General features: G+C 40.8%; 1 protein-coding gene across 8 annotated transcripts in view; it reads right to left on the bottom strand.

The window, feature by feature from the left end:
• Positions 1-21,764, bottom strand: part of shank2b (SH3 and multiple ankyrin repeat domains 2b) — a 1,183,051-nt gene that overhangs the window by 1,066,137 nt on the left and 95,150 nt on the right. For 6 of the 8 annotated variants that reach the window (XM_069902307.1, XM_069902287.1, XM_069902262.1 and 3 more), the window contains exon 2: positions 9,539-9,663. The gene's annotated coding sequence lies outside the window, so the exon portion shown is untranslated. Of the gene's footprint in view, positions 1-9,538; positions 9,664-15,116; positions 15,264-15,725; positions 15,834-21,764 lie in introns of all 8 variants that reach the window. The other 2 variants (XM_069902274.1, XM_069902277.1) reach the window with 2 other exon arrangements.

The following is a 21,764-nucleotide window of genomic DNA, read 5'->3' on the forward strand; positions in this document are numbered from 1 at the left end:
TCAGCTACTGTCTGAACATTTCTGATTGCATCAAGCTATTTTCTACCTTCATCGACTTCAGTCCAAAAGACAACCATTTTTCTTTTTCAGAAGGTTTTGACCAGCCATTCTCAACAGGAGCCATACAGCCTCCATGGGGTCCACACCTCAATTAAGGAACAGGAGCCATGGATTGAAATCATAAAATATTTTTTATGTTTTCATGTAGACAGTAGGAGAGAAATACTAAAGAAACTGCTTCATGGGGAAGGGGGCCCGTAAACTTTGACCAAAGTCCTAAGGAGGCCATAGCCAATAAAAGGTAGACAAAGGCTGGTTTAGATTTGAAGACCTTGGAACATAATGAGGCCAATCAGCCCATTGAGTCTGCTCCACCATTCAAATCATGGCTGATGTATTTTTGCATTCAACTCCATTCTCCTGCCTTCTCACTATAACCTTTTATGCCATAACTTATCAGTAATTATCAACCTCTGTTTTAAATATACCCAATTACCATCAGATCTGCTATCCTCTAACTGAAGAAACTTCTCAATTCTGATATAAAAGGTTATCCTTTTATGTTGAGGCTGTTCCTTCCGATCCCAGATTCACCCATAATTGCAAACATCTTCTTCACATCCACTCTATCTGGATTTTCCAATATTCAGTATGTTTCAATGAGTTCCCCCTCATCCTCCTAAATTCCAGTGGGTATAAGCCCACAGCCATCAAATGCTCCTTGTACGTTAAGCCCCGCATCCCTGAGATCATCCTCTGGACCCTCTCCAACAGTATAATGTTCCTTAGATATGGTGCCTAAACAGCTCACCACACTCCAAATATGACCTGACTGATGCCTTGTAAAACCTCAGCATTTCTTTAGAAATTCCAAATGTGCAAGGATCAGGTGAGTTCTGGCATGAAATGTATTTGGCATAAACCCAATCAAACTTTGTCAAAGCAGTTCTATAATCTTCTTCTGCACAATAACATGGGGCTGAGCTACCAGATTTAAACACCATATCCATCATAATCCAATGAAAGTGAGACATCGTATTGTACTGATTCAGTCTGAGCAACAGGACCATAGAAGTTAGTCCCACAGAGATGACAAGGCCCTTGTTAAAATTTACTAATAATAGATTCCAACATTCTTTCTGCTGTGACGATTGGCTAATTGGTCTACGTTTACCTGGTTTCTCTCCTTTCTTTTTGATATGGTTCCACACAAGAGATTATTAAGGAAAATTAGATTGGAATAAACCAGTATAGATTGAGGATGGCTTTACAAGCAGAAAGAGATTAGAAATAAATGGGTCATTTGCTATTTTCCAATCTGTGTGAACGGTTTTGGAAAATGACATTGCATCAACCATTTACACAGCGATTCCCTTCAAACTCTCGGATCTAAGTCAACAGCACCTGAGAATTTCTTTCCAACCTATTAATTTCTATAGACTTGTAATTCTCCACTGTCTCCATGAAGACAGACGCCAAATATTTACTGGATGTCACTGCTATTTGCAACCCATGCAGTCTATAAGGGACATATGTTAACTGTAGCTTAATATGAACTTGGTTTTAAAGGCTCACATGGGCAGAATTTTTGAGGCTTGTTCAGAAAAGCTTTTTGACACAGTACATAAACAGACCAATGAGGAAAGGATCACCACTGAACATGATCTTGGGACATCAGGCTGGTCAAGTGGAGGAAGAATCAATGGCAGATCAATTTTCTGAAAGTGACTATAATTCCATACATTTTAATATGGTTATGGAAATGAATCAGATAGACCAACAATAAAGGTCATAATTTTGAGGAAAGGAAATTTCATTAACAAGAGGGGAATCTGTAAAAGGTATTTTTGGAACATTTACTTGCAGGAAACATTGCAAAAGAGAAATAATGAGCATTCAAGATCAAGGTGCAAGCCAGTGAAAGCTAGGGGTGACAATTATGGGCAAGCATGGATGTTGTGGGATACTAAGGGTTGGATAAAGAGGAAGCAAACCACATGAGAGGTGTAGGGAAATGATTTGGGAGTTCAAAGTTATTGTCAGAGAACATACATGACATCACATACAACCCTGAGATTCTTTATCCTGCGGGCGAGACAGAATTTCAATTTATCAAAAATTGAAAACTGTAGACTAGAAAAAAAGATTCGTATGCAAAAGAGAAAGAAATGTAAACAAACTAACTGTGCAATATAGAAAAAAGTTCAGTGATGAATAATGTGCAAAATGAGAGTCTTAAAATGAGTCTCTAATTGAATCTATTGTTTAGGAGTCTGATGGTGGAGGAGTAGCAACTGTTCCTGAACTTGGTTGTACGAGTCTTCTGGCACCTATACTTCTTTCCTGATAACAGCATCAAGAACAGAGCATGTCCGGGGTGGTGTGGATCCTTGATGATGGCTGCTGCCCCCAGAGGGCCAGATTCCCTGTAGATTTTCTTGATGGTGGGAAGAATTATGCTAATGTGTCCATAAAAGTGATCTGTCAAAAGAAGTCAAGGACCCATTTCTGCCTGACAGGAGAGGGGAGATGAGATTGTGACCAGAGTGAACACACTGGAGCTTCAAAACACACACCACCAAGTTCAAGGTCAGCTTTCCTGCTAGTATTAGACTCTGAAAAGGATCACTGAGAAAAATGATGCCCTTGCATTATTTTTAAACAATCCTTTTGTCTATTCCCTACATTTTGTCTTTATAACACTAACTCTGTGCTCTTCGACTCATTGTAACACTACACCCTGTATTTGTTTTATTATTGCACAACCTGCTATACTTAAGTAAGGGTTTGACCTGCATGGGTATCATATAACATAAAGCTCTTCACTGTATCTCGGTATTGTTATGGGCCCAGAGGACCCCAAAACCCAGCAGCAATAGATATTCACCAAGACAAATAGTTACTTAAACAAAAGTTGCTTTTAATGATATTTAAACATGAAAACAGAATCACACTTTAGTTTATTACTATTAACTTAACTAACCTAACTTAACTGCACATGTATTTAATGTGTAAGTAAGTTCAGAAAAGTTCTTTGATTCACTGTCCAATCTTACTTCTCATTCCTCCAGGTTCACTGGTTGCAGACAATTCTTATACTGTGCACAGAATTTAACATTTGTGAAGTTCACCAAGCTTTGGTGCTCGAAAGGTAAATGGTTTCCACTCATGAAGATTCTTGTCGGTTTTCAGAGAGAGATTTGTTGCTTGCTGGATACCCACAACTGATTTCTTGTAACCAGCCACTTCAGTATCTTGCCAAAGAAACTTGCCCCATCAGGGTTTTCCAGATGATGATCACTTTCTTTCAGGTCACCACAGAGTTCCTTTTAGTTTCTCTTATTTCAAGTGAAACATTAGGCAGCCTGTCCTTTCCTCTTGTATGAACCACAAGGGCTTTGACCAAGCTGAACTAAGCAGTCACAATCTGTCTTCCAAATGGGTTTTTTTCACAAACTTGCCAGCTTGTCCTGTTCCTGTCCCAGTTGCTGCTGCTGACTGTAAAACTGCAGAACTGAACCCCCCCCCCACTCTCTCTCTCTGCTTGCAAAGCCACATGACCCTCTTAGAACAGCAAGTTCCACTCCAGACAGCCTGCAGCTCCAATGAGTTCTTTCATCTGTTGCCTTTTTGTAAACAACAATCCATTAGTTAAGTCACTTGGGCACACACCAAAGTTTTTGCAAAGGATCTTGGCTCCAGACTGTCTGGCATGAACAGAGCTCCAGTATTTGAAATAAAATCTGTTTTAAAGTGTTTGTATGTGGCCTACACTAAAAAGTCTGCCCAAATTTATCTCCCAAAAATATATCTATAATCCGTCACAGTATATGTCATGATAAGCAAGTGGTTAATTTACAGTGAGGTGCAAACCAGCGGAGAGATTGATTGAGAAAAACATCAGGGCATGGCACAATCTGTTCAACTACATTCTGTACTGGAATTGGCAGAGATACGGCTTTCATGCCATCATGAGACAACCGTCCAAGGAGACAAATCTCTCAGCAAAGTCAAATTTAAGAAGGATTCACCATGGCCCCTTTTAAATGACAAAGTAAAAACTCGGCAAGTTCAAGAAAGAGTACATGTTGTGACTAGAGCTCCTTGGAATTCTCACATTGTGAAGATCATGTCAAAATGAACTGCTGTAATTCGTGGACAGCTGTTTGTTGACAGGTAGGTGGTGATTGAGGAGGACCCTGTCGCAACAAATTTCCCAGCAACGGAGACTCCTTTGTAATAACCAGATTCAGAGATGTCTGCCCCATCTGAGATGCCTCCAAGGTCACCATCCACTTCCCAGATGGAGGAAATGGAGGTGCAGGTGTTTCTCACTGTCAGGTTTCAGGATTCCAAACAGTATACAAACATCCTTACATGTATTGAATACAATCCTGTCTCAATCAAGCAATACACAAAAATACTGAGAAACTCAGCAGGTGACACAGGGTCTATAGGAAGCAAAGGTACATTGCACTACAATCACAGCATTTGCTGACTTCCCTGTTTAACTCAGTCAAACAATTCTCCTTTATTTAATTACATATTTCTTTCTCAAGTCATCTATCTTCCTTTCACTGTGTAACTTTTCTGTCATCAATATCACCATTAAATCTACTAACCAGTCAACATCCATGAAGTGAAACAGAAAGTCTCAAAGTGTTGTGATTATAGTGAAAACACAGAAACGCTAGAGGAACTCAGCAGGTCTCACAGCATCCACAGGAGAACAAGGTATATAACCTACATTTTGGGCCTGAGCCTTCTGTCAAGGTATGAGCAGAAAGCAGGCAGGTATCTAAATACAAAGGTGGAGGGAAGAATGCCTGCCTGCTTTCTGCTCATACCTTGAAGAAGGGCTCAGGCCCAAAATGTTGGTTATATACTTTTACCCCCTATGGATGCTGCAAGACCTGCTGAGTTCCTCCAGCATTTCTGTGTTTTCACCCAACATCCATACTCATGCTTATCTCATCGCATCAAGATGTCCAATCTCACTCATCACCCAGGCTCCAGGTAAAGAGAAGCTGGGATGCCCAAACACCAACTTTCCCTCTGCCCAAGGCTTCACTCAACTGCCGATTCTCAACAACCACTTGGTAAAAGCTGGAAGAGCCTTTTAACTGTCATAAAGTATGCAACATTCAATGTCATTTAAAACATTGAAAAGAATTTATGTGTTAACTGAAAACAACAAAAATGTATAAATTATTAAAAACATTAAATCAAGCAGAAATAATTCAAGAGTTTACCTTTCCTTTTGCTTCCTGATCCAATGCCTACAAACCCATTAAAATTAATGCAGATAAACAAGAGAGTCTACAGATGCCGGGGTCTAGTGCAGTGAACAAAGATGCTGGAGAAACTCACCAGGTCACACCTTAGAAAGGCATGGTTTCCCCTTCTCATTACAGAGACTCTGGACCTTGCACATTTATTTTATTTTATTTATTTTACTCCATTTATTTTATTAGACGACATCTGTGTTGACTTCTCCAATTTTAGTAACCCACTCACCCGGACTCTCATTTTCCCTCATCCTTTCCTTACTTCAGCTCTCCAGCCCCTTGACTTCCCTCCAGCTCCCCACCCCACCCCACTTCCAGCTCCACAGCCCATTTCCTTCCTTTCTTCATTCCCCAGCCCCTTTCCCTTCCTTAAGGGAAGGGGCTGGAGAGATGAAGGTAAGGGGGTGGGGAGATGGTGGAAGGGAAGGGAGTGGGGAGATGGTGGAAGGGAAGGAACTGGGGAGATGGAGGAAGGAAAGGGCTGGGGAGATGGGGGTAGGGAAGGGATGAGACCAGAGAAAGGAGTTAACGGAAACTGGAGAACTCAATACAGATGTTGCTGATAAAATAAATGGAGCCCTGTGCAAAGGTACAGCTTCCAGGACCTTTGTAATGAGAAGGGGAACCCATGTCTATAGACCCTGCCTCAAAGTCTATGCTCTCCCTCTTCCTATCCTAAAGCAGCTTGTGTTGAACCAGGCATTGGCAGCCAGTGGAGAGATTCCTTGTGCCAGATCTCCATCCACCCACAGATGACCAATCAGATCCTGAACTGGCAGGAAACCGCCATAAATGAATTGGATTTACCTTGTCAGTTAAAGTGTGAGAAACTCACTGTTATGATTGCCATGATTACATTGTTTTTAACCATACTTTCTGTGAACTTTTTAATCCAAAATGTGCCAGTGAATGTCAATTTTCTTTTGCTTTGCTTGGTTAGAACCCAATTCGAAGATTCTCACTGCATTTTTGTTTTGTAATTCTGAGATACAGCATGTTAAGAGGCCTATGAGCAAATACCCCAATAAACCTTCAAATCCCATCTCAGTACCCACAACAATAAACTGAACTCTTGCACTCCACACAATCCAGAGCATAGTCTGCCATCCCATCTTCTTTCTCTTGGCAGCGAACCCCTCCGTCTGGTTGTGTGAGTGGCCCCATCTCAGCCTCAGATCTCCTGCTGTTGAAACCTACACAGCCATAATTCAGCCACCTCTAGACCCTGATGCTCCAATCTTCATGTGGCCAACCTCCCATTCTTCAAAACTGGAACTCATCCACTTCATAAAGGAAGCAGAAATGACTCATTCCTTGAAGAAGGTCTCAGACCCAAAATGTCGGTTATATAGTGCCCTCAATAATGTTTAGGAGAAAGATGATATTTTTCCTTTACTTGCCCATGTGCTCCAAGTTTAAATTTGTCCTCTTTTAAATAGATCTCGACAAACTGTAATCTGACCATCCTGCTTCTGTGGCAAACTAGAGGTTTGGATCTTGCAGTGTAGCCTCTATATTTCTACTCAAGAAGACTTCTGTGAACAATAGTTATTGACCCATCCACATCTGCCTCCTGAAGAGTGTTTCTCATCTGTCAGATATGTCGACTTTTCTTCACAAGGATGAGAATTCTTCTGTCATCAGCAAAAGAGCCTTCCTTGGCCTACCAGCCCCTTCTCAATTACTGAGCTCACCACTACATTCTTTCCTCTTAATGATGTTCCAAACTGTTAATTTTGGGAATCCTGGGGTTTGGGTGATGTCTCTTACTATTTTACTCTTGTCTTTCAGCCTCATAATGGGCTTCTTTGACTTTCATTAGCACAACTCTGGTCCTCATGTTGAAAAATGGCAACTATAGACTCCAAAGGTGATCAGAAACTGAGAGACAAGCCTGGCTCTCTTATACCTGCATTAACAAAGCAATTAAACATTCCCGGGTACTCACAAACACCTGTAAATTTGCAAATGTGCTAAACATAATGATGTCCTGAAATGAGGGACTATGTATAAAAGTGCTGTCCATCTCTACATGGTCAAACCAACATGTGTACAAATAACCTTGAATAAAATCTGGGGTGGGCAATTTAACACATGTGAATTGTTTTATTACAAATTTAAAACTGTAGGTCACAGGGACAAATAAAGGAAAAAGTGTCTTTGTCCAAAACATTCTGGAGGGGATTGTACACCTTTACTTTCTACAGATGCAATGAGATCTGCTGAGTTCTTCCAGCATTTGGTGTTTTCACTTCAATCACAGCATCAGCAGACTGAAATACTTCAGGCTTGAGTCCTTCATTAAGGTATGTATGTATACCTAAATGAAGGGTTTAAAGCCCAAATCGTTGGCTATGTATCTTTATCTTTGCTATATAAAGGACACTGTTCAACCTTGAAGGGTTCAAGCCCAAAACGTTAGTTATGCATTTTTACCTTTGCTATATAAAGGACACTGTTTGGCCTCCTGAATTTCCACAGCATCGTGCTTTTACTTCAACCAGGGTGTCTGTAGATGTTTGTGTTTTACTACTGTGAATATTTGATTTTTTTTTTCTTTGATGTCTGCATTTGAGGTCAGTTAAATTTTACCAATGTAGTTGGTGTATCTTTCTGGTTGCAAAGAGCAAGAATTTTGATTCATCTATACATTGCACCTATGTACAGTATATGGCAGAACACTCAGATTGACATTGACATCACTGCTCTTCATATTCAGTTCTATGGATCCATCATCACACCTTTGCCAGTTGATGCATATGGTGAAGCGCCTTGGGCTATTTTTTGGCAATGCACTCTTTACAGTCAGTGTTGCTGATAGAACCTGCTTCCATATTTATGGTGGCAAATGGAAATGAGTAATAAAAGAATATGTGCCTTTCTGTTATTTGTTTCATGGTTGGCATGGGGGTTAGTGCAATGCCTTTACAGCACCAGTGATCGGGATTGGACAGGGGTTCAAATCCTGTGCTGTCTGTAAGGAGTTTGTACGTTCTCCTCGTGTCTGTGTGGGTTTTCCCCAGGGGCTCTGGTTTCCTCCCACTGATCGATCAAAACATAGAAGGTTGTAGGTTAATTGGGTGTAAACTGGGGGCTCAGGCTCATGGGACAAAATGGCCTGTTATCGTGCTGTACATCTAAATTTTATAAATATGTAAATTTCAATATAAATTTAAAAAATTTTTAAAACCTCTTCGCCCTTGAAAGACAAAGAGGCATATTTCAACAATATGCACTTTGCAATTCAGGGTGTGCCCAAGTCCCTGCAAGCAGAGTGGTGAACCTCTGGAATTTGCTACCATGGACAGCTGTGGAGGCCAGGTTGATGGGTGTAGTTAAGGCAGAGATTGATAGGTATCAGACTTGTCAGGGTATAAAGGTTATGGGGAGTGGTGCTGGTAGGAGAATGGATCAGCTCATGATGCAATGGCGGAGAGTAGTCGAAGGGTTAAATGCCTACTTTATCTTATGGATGCAGGGAGCTGATCTCACTGACTCCACGGGCTGAAGAACCAGCCCAAAACACAAAGTAGAGATTTCCAATGCTCTTGTACTTTACAACAGAGAACATTACAGAACAATACAGGCCCCTCAGCCCACAATATTGTGGCAACCTATGGGAACGTACTCCACCACGGTCTCATTTTCCCTCCCTCCCTACCAGAAAACTGAACATTCTGTGAACATTTCAGAGTCTGTGTCACTAATCTTGGGCAACAGTGAAGTGTAGGACTGGGGAAATAATACATTAGAAATTGTGTCTTTTGGTGACCTGGTTTGAACATGTGAAAGTACAAAAAAAATACAATTTAATGAAAAGAAATACATCTGAGCCATTCGTGAAGACAGCTATTACCAAAACCCACAATCTAGTAATGAGGATATCACTGATAACAGGCTTCAAACTCGATCTTCAACATTTCTTTGTCAATGGGAATGATCACAATTCCTGGTGCTCTCCCTGATCCCCAAAAGGTTTATCTGTTGTGAAGAATCTTAGATCCAGATAGAAAACAAGTAATTTCATCCTTAACCATTTCAAAAATTCCCAGCATGTTGGAAGGTTTCTTTTCAGATTCTTTCCAAGTCATTACTGACAAGACTCTTTATCCAGGTGATGAGAAAAATCTTTGTTCATTCACATACATCCACTGATATCTGATGCTGGACCAAATGGCCTGCAGTTCCTGAGATTTGACATTACCTTTACAGAAAACATGTAATGAATATATTAAACTGCGGTATCTTACCGCAATTAAGCTGCTCTAGAATTGTAAGCCTTCTTTTTCATCGAACACCGTGTCAGTTCCAGGATAGTTCCACAATTGCTACCTTAGTTGGAGAACAGACTCTGGAGACGGTGTCCAGGAAGCATCTGTCATGGAAAACACAGAACATCAACTGCTTATTGAATAAGAAAATGAAGGCAAGTTAGAGATTTACATGGTGTATCTACAGTGTGACATTGAAAGCAGGATTGTAAAGCTTGCAGAAGTAAGGGATAATTGAGTCCGTTCATGAAGTGAAACATTTTCAGACACAAAACTTCTCTGCATGCAAAATCTGATTCTGTGTTTTGCCATCATTTTGTGCCATTGAAGGTTCTTTCACCAAACGACTAAAGCAGATGAGGGGGGAAATGGTCTCTCTCCAGAACTCAAAGTTCAGTTCCACTGAAAGCAATGCATCAAACATTTCCCCACTTGACCACCACAGTCCTTACCAGTCTTCACATCCTCACAGTCATCACCTCTCCTGCACAGTCCCCACCTCTCCCCCACAGTCTCCATCTCAGCTCCAGAACCCTCACCTCTCCCTCACAGTTCCATCTCTCCCCCATAATCCCCACCTGAGCCCCAGAATCCTCTGACCCCAGTCCCCACCTCTGCCCCCACAGTCCCCACCTCTCTCCCCACAGTCCCCACCTCTCTCCCCACAGTCCCCACCTCTCCCCCCACAGTCCCCACCTCTCCCCCCACAGTCCCCACCTCTCCCCCCACAGTCCCCACCTCTCCCCCCACAGTCCCCACCTCTCCCCAGTCCATCTCTCTGTCATTATCCCATCTCCCCCCTCAGTCCCCACCCTACCCCACAGTCCCAACCTCTCCCCTACAGTCCACCTCTCTGCCATAGTCCCCATCTCCCCCCCTTAGTCTCCACCCTACCCCCACAGTCCCCACCTCTCCTCTCTCCTCCCACGCCACACCGAATGTCTCTGAATATGAGAGTTAATCTCATGGAGCCAAGAGAGTGGGCTCTGAGGGGCAAGTGAAGCTCAGACAGCATGACACAGAGGCATTCATTATTAAAGTAATTTAAAACAATAACATTAAAAACATGAATAAATAACATTGAACAATAAGGATTTTGCTTCCTAAACACTTTTGGGTGTATTTTATGGATTTTGGGTTGTTGATCACGAAAATCACCTTAAAATTTTCCTACTACATACCGTTTTTTAGATATACCAGTAGCCTATTTTCATGATTTTTGTCATATATTGAACATACTTCAATCATACAAAACCATGAAGTGCAGCGTCTTATTGAAAATTCATTTTCTGCATTTACACTTGGACTTCTTCCCTTCTGATCTGGCGCCGTCAGTGATGAACACTGTGAAAGCTTTCACCAGGATTATGATCAAAGAAAAGTGGTATCAGGGCAACTGGAATCCATCAATGCCGTCGACTATTGTTGGACACTGACATGAGTGACATCAGATGCTGAGTACAAACGAAAATCAGCGGCAAAACATTTTTAGGTCACTTAAACGAATGCAAATTGTCAGCATCATTATGCGATTAAACAAACTAAATTCAATAAAAGTTAATTTAATGTTTCTCCAACTTCCTACGTGATCCACCAAATTTGAAATGATCTTTGTGTTCAGCTTGAAGTTGTCTATCATAATCCCCAATTTTCTTGCAGGAAGAAAAGCTTCTGAAAAAGTTTGTTGCCAGAGTAATTTAAAATATTTAAATGAAGTAAAGCAATTTAAAGTCATTTCATGTTCTTGTTTATTTTCAGTGGGCCAGGGATCTCATTCGGAAGACAAGTCAACATTCCTGCTCTAGCCTAGCTTGGAGACAGGTCTGAAGTACCACCAGCTCCTTCTCCATCACCTCAATGCTCCGTTGCTAGGCTCCATCGTAAGCCACCATTTGACCCTTAGGGAAGCTCAGATAGCTGGGTTTTACTATGCAGATGCATCCATCTGAGACCTGGCATTGGCTCCCAGAACCATGAGCTGGTGTCAGCATGAATGGGTCATTGACACCACAGGCGCCGAGGTGGTTACAAGGCCTCCAGTTACTCCTCTCCTACGCAGTTTGCAAAAGTGAGGCAAAGAAGAGAAGTTTGATTTCACTGACTTCCATGGACTTCTTGGAAGTTGTGACAGGCAAAAAGAATCAGAAGTCATGAACTTCAGGAGGACCATGAATGACCATCCTTCACTCCATCAAAACTCTATAATGGAGAGAGTGGAGAGCACCATGTTCCTTGGAGTTCACTTAACTAGTGACCAAATATAGACGCACATCTTCTCACATGTAGGGAAGGTGTAACAGCAACTGTAGTTCCTGAGAAGGCTGAAGCAAGCAAGGCTACCAGCAACCATCATGTCAACCTTCTACAGGAGCTTTATTGAGAGAGTCCTGGCTGACCGCATCACTGTGTGCTTGGTTTCTGCAAAGAAATGGATCGGAGGTCAAGCCACAGGACCATAAGAGCATCAGAGATGGTCACTGGAGTCTCCCTCCCCCCCCCCCCACCCCCCATATCGATGTGATCTACTGGGATCATTGGTTGAAGAGGACACGCAAAATCATTGAGGACCCCTTCCACCCTTCACACAGCATCTTTCTGCTGCTCCCATTAGGGATGAGATACAGGAGGATCAGAGCCAGCACCACCAGGCTGAGGAGCAGCTTCTTTCCAGGGGCAGTGAGAATGCTGAACGCCCAAAGGAACTGCTCATGCTGACCATCCGAGACTCTCATGTGTACAAAACATATATGTATTTGTATATATGAAGACTTGTATATGTATTGTTTGTCTGTATGTGTGTTACGTCTGGTTATGCGTCTTCATGTTTTGCATCAAAGACTGGAGAACACTGTTTCATCAGGTTGTTCTTGTACAATTAGATGACAATAAACTTAACTTGAAGTGCAAAAGTTAACTTGGTCACTGATCTAGAAACCTTCGAAAATGGATGTGGAGCAAACATAATTGTATGACCCAGTTACTTCCTTTTCCAATTCACCAATAATAACACATCTGCCAGTTGAAAAATCCATTTATCACCTTAATTCTGTTCTATTTTACAAACAGAGTGCAACCATGAATGCTGGGCTGATGAAAGTGTGACATATTAACAAGAAAGGATGTCCTCTGTGAGATAAATGGTCTTCTCCCCCATCAAGGAAACAGCTCAAGTGTTGTATCCAGGTCCTGTCAACCACTCGTATCACAGTCCATCTCCCCAATGTCTTCATTAATTCATGTTCAACTCTGAGAAACAAGCAACTGTGGCAGATTCTTATCCAGCAGCTTAGAAAAGGAAACATATTTGAGCACCACCAACAAATTAGAAGTGATGCAGAAACAATCCAAGTATTACAATCATGCAATTTAAAGCCACTCATTTATTTCTGCCAAAATGTCCCTGATCTCTCATCTGGTCACAGGAAGTTCTCCGTATAGTTGTAGATGGTGCAACACCTGTCCATTTATCCCACCCCTTCCCAGCAACATGAACAACCATCCCAAGTGAAGGAATGATTGACCTGTGCATCTTCCAATCAACTATATTGAATTTGGAGCTCACGGCTGGTCCCCTCTTCATTAAGAGACTAAGTGCTAATTGGGAGACCACTTTTCAGAATGCCACATAGAACCATTAAACATTACAAAAGCAAGCCCTTCTAGTCTGTGCTGAACTATTATTCTGCCTCGTTCCAATCACCTGAACCCAGTCCATAGCCATCTATACCCCTCTATCCATGTACCTGTCCAAACTCTTCTTAAATGTTAAAATTGAGCCCATATTAACCACTTCAGTTTGCAGCTCGTTCCACAATGCCACCGCACTCTGTTGAAGAAGTTCCCAATGCTTACCCTAAACTTTTCCCCTTTCACCCTGAACCCAGTTCCTCTGGTTTATATCTCACCTACCCTCACTGGAAAAAGCCGACCTACCTTTACTCTGTCTGTTCCCCCTCATAACTTTAAATACCTCTATCAAATCTCCCCTCATTCTTCTATGGACCAGGGAATAGTCTTGACCTACTTAACTTTTCCCCGTAACTCAATTCCTGAAGTCTGGGCAACATCCTAGTAAATCTTCCCTGCACTCTTTCTATATTTTAAGCTCTAAAAGTGATTCTGAGTTTGCAGTCCACAAAATACAATGTATGCTTGAAGAACAACACCTCATCTTTCATCTCAGTGCATTGCATTCAATAGGACTTACTCATTTTAATTTCAATTTTTATTTTACTTTAGAAACATAGTACAGTTACAGGCTTTTTGGGCCCATGATTCAGTGATGCTTAAATGCACCCATGTGACCAATTAACCTACTAACCCCACATCTTGGAGCATAGAAGGAAACCAGAGCACTCAATGCAAACCCACTGAGCCATGGGGAGAATGTAAAAACTCCCTACAGACAGAGCTGGATTCAATCCTGGGTCACTGGCGCTGCAATTGTGTGGCGCTAACCGCTACACTATCCATACTGCCCTGATAAAATCAACATTCTCAGAAAATCAGTCTCAGCTCCCTGTGTAAAAACACAAGTTATGAAGCAAGGTCTTGCATCTGCAACATTGACTCAGTATTTCATGTTCCAGAGGTGCTGCCTGTCTTCAAATTAAAATGAAAAAAACTCTGGTATCCAGCACCCGTGTGGATTGGTAGATGCTGGATTAGTACCTTTTCTGATTGCTTGAGATTACATGTTGTTTGAGGCTTGATTGAGGTGCGCCAAATTTAAACTTTTGTATATTTTACCTATTTATTTTCTGCAATTATTTTTGTTGGTTGCTTGAAGCAGCTGGTAACTTGAATTCTGGATAACAGGCGTTTTACTGTATTTCCAGATTTCTCCTTTCTTTCATATTTCCTTCAGCTGCTCAATTCTGCATCTCACTGTTTTACCAGGTCTTATTTCTCTTCCCAGCTCTCTTCAATTGCAAAGGGAAATGTGCTGAGGGGAAGAAGGCAACAGGTAATGGAATCTCTGAAAGTATTGAATTGTTCATTCTCACGTGTACCAAGATACAGTGACAAACTTTGTTTGCATGCTATCCAGGCAGGTCAATTTCTACATTGTACAGCACGTAATGCAGGAGTAAAAAATGGTGTTATAGTAACAAAATCAAACTCCAAGACCTGGGCCTCAACATCCCACTGTCTAATTGGATCATGGATTTCCTCACCTCCAGACCACAATCAGTGAGGATTGGTAAGAACTTCTCCATGATCTCCAACCATACTGGAGCACCACAGGGCTGTGTTCTTAGCCCCCTGCTCTACTCACTTTACACTTACGACTGTGTGGCTCAGTACAACAAATATACCATCTACATATTTGCTGACGATCCCACAGTAGTGGGCTGTAAAAAGGAAGGGGATGAGTCGGTAAACAAGAGGGAAATTGAAAACTTGGCTGAATGGTGCACCAACAACAACCTTGCACTCAATGTCACCAAAACTAAGGAGCTGATTGTAGACCTCAGGATGGAAAACCAGAGATCACTGTGAGCAGGGGTGGGGGAGAGAAGGATGTGCGACAGGGGTGGAATGTGTCCTTACATACATTGGCTGCTTTTCCCAAGGCAGCAAGAGGTGAAGACAGACCCGATGCAGGGGAGGGTGGTTTGCATAATAGCCCCAGCCGTGTTCACAGCCCTGCAGCTTCCTGTGATGTTAGACTGAGCAGTTCCTGTACCAAGTTCCGATGTATCTGGAAAGTGCCAAAGTTATCATCCATGATTATTGGACTTTTATGAATTGAAAAGGTGAGATATTTCAATGTAAATTAATTCCTTGATTAAATAGATAGCACAAAAAACATCATGTCCCCAGCCAGTCTTAGTTTCCACTCTATCACAGTTTCCTTCTGCTCTTTGTACTTTTCCTTGCTCTGTAAGTTAAAAAATAATCACTTTCTCAATATTCCATTTCTAATGAAGGGTAACGGACCCAAAACACAGCGGCTGCTTGACCGGCTGAATGTTTTAATTCATATGGACTGGACAATCTCTGATGCTGTAGGTTTCCACAACTCCATGAAAAGGCTTTCCAGGTATTCCAGAAAGCTACAGGAAATACAAAAATTCAGATGCTGTGCCATTTTATGGGGAACGGAGATAAGGAGGAATTGCTGGTGGTTGGGACCAAAGTGAACATGAAAAGGGCCACTCACCCTGATGCCCTCGTACTCTGTTGCGTGACCAGGGCACCAGGATTCCAAGCCAAACTTGCTCAAGTTGCTTTCCAATAATTCCACAAATTAAAAGAGCTTGAGGAATATCTGAAAAAAAAATAACCGCATTGATAAATGTGGTGGTAAATCAGTAATTCTAATATAGAATCAGAGGAGAGAGAAAAATGGCTAAAGAAACTTTGTGAGGGGAGGAACCTCATTGATAAATGTGGTGGTAAATCAGTAATCCAAATATGTAATCAGAGGACAAACAAAAATGGCTAAAGGAACTTTGGGGGGGGTGGTTGGAGGGAGGAATTTTTTTTCTTGAGGATATATCCATGATTTTGGGACTTCCATGAATCAAAAGGAGCAACACCAACCAATATAAAGACATTCCTTCTGCTTTCTCTGAAGCGTTTATTCATTGGAAGACATGATTTTCTGAATATAAATATGATGCTATAATCCATGTCAAGTAGTCCTCATCCATTCTACCGAGTGCAATTCTGGAAAGACGCGTACTGTCAATATCAATATCAATACCCACAAAGAATTAAATCTTGAACAATTTTCTTTTGGGAAATGTTGAGTAATTCCTCCAGCTGCTATTTTCTTCAGTCTGAGTAAAGTAGAAGTAAAATAGGAAGGAAAACACTTCATACCAACCTACACAGTAACTCAGACTAAAAGGGCTTTTCTTACAGAGGCATTCGGGATTTCGTTAGAAAGGAAAATAATTAATTTCCATCTAAATAGGTCAGACAAATGATCCAAAGTTCACAGATAGAATCATTATGACACATATTTCAAAGATATGCTTTTCAACGGAAAACTGAATTGAGGATTAAAAGTTTGCTCCTATTTTTGTGATGGTTATTGTACTCACTGAAGGAATACAAAACGAAACTCTTTACTAAATAAAATGACTCCTTGCAAAATTTCACCATTAAAATTAGAACAAGTACGCAGTGAAATAGGACAAATTTTGCTCTCCTTAACCGGATGCCTCACAGAACATCACTATTGACAAGTAAAGTATTGGAGATACTTTTGACATTGCAGGAATTGCTGGAACATGCAAAATAATCTTATTTATGCTAATAACAGGTGAAATGAAATGTTTTGATCGGTTGATAATGTGCTGACCAAACAAATGAGTCCTTTGATCTTGCGAACACAGGGTCTGGGCCCAAAATGGCAGTGCCTATATTCACTAGTGGCCTGAGACTCCGGAGATGCAGAGGACTTACGCATGGCGCCAGTAATGGGGAGAACACTGCCACCACCCTCCCCCCTCCGTTTGAGAAGGAGAAGCAGAGGAAACAATACTATGGGTCAGTGACCATGGCGATGGACCAGTGAGGGGCTCTGCAGTTGAAGAACACACAGGTGGCAGGCTGGTGGTGATTCGAGGTGAGTAACCCACGCAAGTTACCGGGGACTGAGGTCAAAGCTCATCAGGCGGCAGTCTGTTGGAGATTGGCTGAAGGGGTACCAGGAATCGGAACCGGGATACAAGAGGGTGCCAAGGGCACTGAAAGCCTCCTGATTGTGTCAGAGGTTTGGATCTGGAGGTCAGGACACACAGCCGCTCACCTGCTTTGGTCTGCAGACTTTAATGTTTTGCTTGGTCCACATTGAACTCCAGGAATGTTACCATTTCATGTGTCAAAAGCAGAGCACAAAGCCCTGATACACCTGGACAGGATACTCTTTATCAACTGCAGTTCAGCATTTAACACCATCAACCATAAAACCATAGAATATTACAGCACACCCTTCCAGTCTGTGCTGACCAATAAAACTAGCTAGTCCCACTGACCTGCCCTCATTCCATAACCCTCCAGACCTCATCATTCCAGGTATTTATTCAATTTATTTTTAAAACTCCAGATTGAATCTGCATTCACTACATCAGATGGCAGCTCATGCCATTCCTACCACTGTATTCTGTAGCGGCCTGAGACTCCGGAGATGTAGAGGACTTGCGCATGGCACCAGTAATGGGGAGAACACTGCCACCACCTTCCCCGCTCCGTTTGAGAAGGAGCAGAGGAAACAATACTATGGGTCAGTGACCATGGTGATGGACCAGTGAATCTTTCCCCTAATGATCCCCTTATACCTCTCCCCTTTCAGCCTAAAGCTGTGACCTCTCATATTTTTCTTGCCCAATCTAAGTGGAAACATCCTATTCACATCTACACTGTGTATATCCTTCAATCTTATAAACTTCATCAAGTCTCCCCTCATCCTTCTTCGTTCCAAGGAGTATAGTTCTAACCTGTTTAATCTTTCCCGGTAACTCAACTCCTGAAGACCCAGAAACATCTTAGTAAATCTCTGCACTCTTTCAATCTTATTGATACCCTTCCTGCTGCTGGACGACCATAAATGCACCCAATATTCTAAGTGCAGCCTCACCATTAACTTGAATAACTTTAACATAACATCCCAACATCTATACTTCAATTTATAAAGGCTAAAATGCTAAAAAGCCTTCATTATATCCCCGTCCCCGTGCAATGCCACCTTCAGAGAACAATGTACCTGTAATCCCAGATCGCACTGAACCTGTAATCCCAGAACTCTCTGTACCTGTAATCCCAGAATTCTCTATACCTGTATTCCTGGAACTTTCTATACCTGTATTCCTAGAACTCTCTGCACCTGTAATCCCAGATCTCTCTGTACCTGTATTTCCCAGATCTCACTGTACCTGCAATCCCAGATCTCTCTGTACCTGTAATGCCAGATCTCTCTGAACCTGTAATCCCAGAACTCTCTATATCTGTATTCCTAGAACTCTCTATACCTGTATTCCTAGAACTCTCTGTACCTGTATTTCCCAGATCTCACTGTACCTGTAATCCCAGATATCTCTATATCTGTATTCCCAGATTTCTCTGCTCCTCCACACTCCTCAGTGCCCAACCACTTATTGTGTACTTCCTATCCTGATTCACTCTTCCGAAGTGCAACACCTCACACTTATCTGCATTAAATTCCATCAGCCATTTACTGGTCCATTTTCCCATCTGGTCCCAATCCCTCTGCCAGCTTTGAAAATCTTCCTCACAGTCCATTACGCCTCCTATCTTTGTGTCATCAGCAAACTTGCTGATCCAATTCACCATGTTATCATCTAGGTTATTTATATAGATAACAAACAGCAATATCCCAACACAGATCCCTAAGGCATACTACTCTCGACAGAGGCCTCCAGTCTGAGAAGCAACCATCCACCACCACTCTCTATTTTCTTCAACCAAGCCAATTTCGAATCCAGTTTACAACCACTCTGGGATACCTAGTGTCTTAATCTTTTGAACTATCCTCCCACGTGGGACCTTGTCAAATTTACTGAAGTCCATGTAGACAACATCCACAGCCTTCCCTTCATCTACCATCTTGGTTACCTCTTCAAAAAACTCTACAGGAAAACACAGAAAATAACGGGAACAAGAAGGAAGAGAATAAAAATAGGAAATCAGAGAAACAACAGATGACCAACTCACACCAAGACATTGTAATAAAAATAATAAAAACAAAAATACCCAACAAACTAAAAGAAACAACCCAACAAGAAAACCAGAAGAGACAGAGGTAAAAGACACAGATCCTGGAGTGGAGCCAGAAGAAGAGGAGGGAGAACACAGAGAAATGGAAGATGAAGGGAAGGGACAGTACATGGATAAAAAATGTTTTAAAGAATATATGGAAACATTAAAAGAATGGCTGACACAAGAATTCAGTGAAATAAAAAGAAGAATAAAAGGTACAGAAGAAAAAGTGAATAGATTAGAGATGATCATGTCAGATATAGGAAAAAGAGTGGACAAGGTGGAAGAACGAGAAATAGCCATAGAAATGGAAGTAGATGACTTAAAAAAGAAATTAGAAGAATCTGATAAAAAAGTTAAAGAGACACAAGAGCTGTTAGCTCAGAAGATAGATATAATGGAAAACTATAATAGGAGAAACAATATAAAGATAGTGGGCCTTAAGGAAGATGAAGAAGGCAAAAATATGAAAGAATTTATAAAAGAATGGATCCCCAGGGTCCTAGGAAGACCAGAATTACAGGAAGGAATGGAAATAGAAAGGGCACACAGAACATTAGCCCCTAAACCACAACCACAACGAAAACCAAGATCCATTCTAGTAAAATTCCTAAGATATACGACAAGAGAAAATATATTGGAGAAGGCAATGAAAAAAATAAGAGAAGACAAAAAACCACTGCGATGCAAAGGTCAAAAAATTTTTTTCTATCCAGACATAAGTTTTGAACTCCTGAAGAAGAGGAAGGAGTTTAACGCAACAAAAACGACCCTATGGAAAAAAGGTTATAAATTTATATTAAAATATCCAGCGGTGCTTAAAATAGTTATCCCGGGGCAACAAAGCAAACTGTTCTCGGATCCGGAAAAAGCACGAAAATTTGCAGAACACCTACAAAACAGACAGAGAGATGAAGAGATGTAACAAGAACAAAAATGACAACAAACTATATATAAAGAAGAATAAAGTATAAGTAAGAACTAAGAAGAGAAAGAAAAGAAAGAAAGGAAGTAAGGAGGGAATTAAGAGAGTGAGCTTTGTTATATATGAAAATTTAAATATTTTCTGGGGGGGCTGGATGGGGAAGAATAACAGTCACTGCGAAATCAGTTGACGCTTGCGAGCGGGTTCGCAATCTGAACGGAGAGGGGAGTTGTGGTTACCCGACAAGGGACAAAGGGCAACTCAGAGAGGGGAGGGATTATTGGGGTTAAATGAATTTTAGATATGGGAATAGTGGAAATATTTTATGTTTTAGAAATGTTGTCTTATAATGTGTTCAAAAAAAGAAAACAAATGAATAAGAAGGTGGTGATGAGGAAACGGAAAGGAAAGATAAACAAAGTATGAAATGGCCATGTTGAACTATTTGACTTTAAATATTAATGGAATACATAACCAAATCAAAAGAAAGAAGCTGTTAAATTTACTGAAGAAAGAAAAAATTGATATAGCATTCATGCAAGGAACACATCTAACTGAAGTGGAACACAAGAAATTAAAGAGAGATTGGATAGGACATGTAACAGCAGCATCATATAATTCAAAAGCCAGGGGAATAGCTATATTAATCAATAAAAATGTCCCAATCAAAATAGAAGAAGAAATAATAGATCCAGCAGGGAGATATGTAATGATAAAATGTCAGATATATTCAGAATTTTGGAATTTACTCAATATATACGCACCTAATGAAGAAGATCAAAAATTTATGCAAGATATCTTTTTGAAGATAGCAGATACGCAAGGGAATATACTAATAGGAGGGGATTTTAACCTTAATTTGGACTCAAACATGGATAAAACTGGAAAAAAGACTAACAGAAAGAACAAAGTAACCAAATTTATAATTAAATCGATGCAGGAAATGCAACTTTTGGATATATGGAGGAAACAACACCCAAAGAAAAAGGAATATTCATATTTTTCAGGTAGACATAAAACATACTCAAGGCTAGACCTATTCCTGTTATCAGCCCACATTCAAGGAAGATTTAAGAAAGTGGAATATAAAGCTAGATTGTTATCGGATCACTCACCCCTGTTATTGGCAATAGAGCTAGAGGACATCCACCAAGAATGTATAGATGGAGATTAAACTCCATGCTACTTAAAAGACAGGATTTTAGAGAATTCATTGAGCAACAAATTAAAATGTACTTTGAAATAAATACGGAATCAGTGAAAAATAAATTTATACTATGGGATGCAATGAAAGTATTCATCAGAGGACAGATAATAAGTTATGTAACTAAGATGAAGAAGGACTACAATCGAGAAATAGAACAGTTGGAAACGGAAATAACAAATACAGGAAAAGAATTAGCAATAAAGGAAGATACAACTAAAAGAATAGAATTGACAGACAAGAAAATAAAATATGAAACACTACAAACATACAAGGTGGAGAAGAACATAATGAAGACAAAACAGAAATATTATGAACTAGGAGAAAAAATTCACAAAATACTA

This window comes from Narcine bancroftii, chromosome 1 (assembly GCF_036971445.1).
Source record: "Narcine bancroftii isolate sNarBan1 chromosome 1, sNarBan1.hap1, whole genome shotgun sequence".
Lineage (NCBI taxonomy): Eukaryota > Metazoa > Chordata > Chondrichthyes > Torpediniformes > Narcinidae > Narcine > Narcine bancroftii.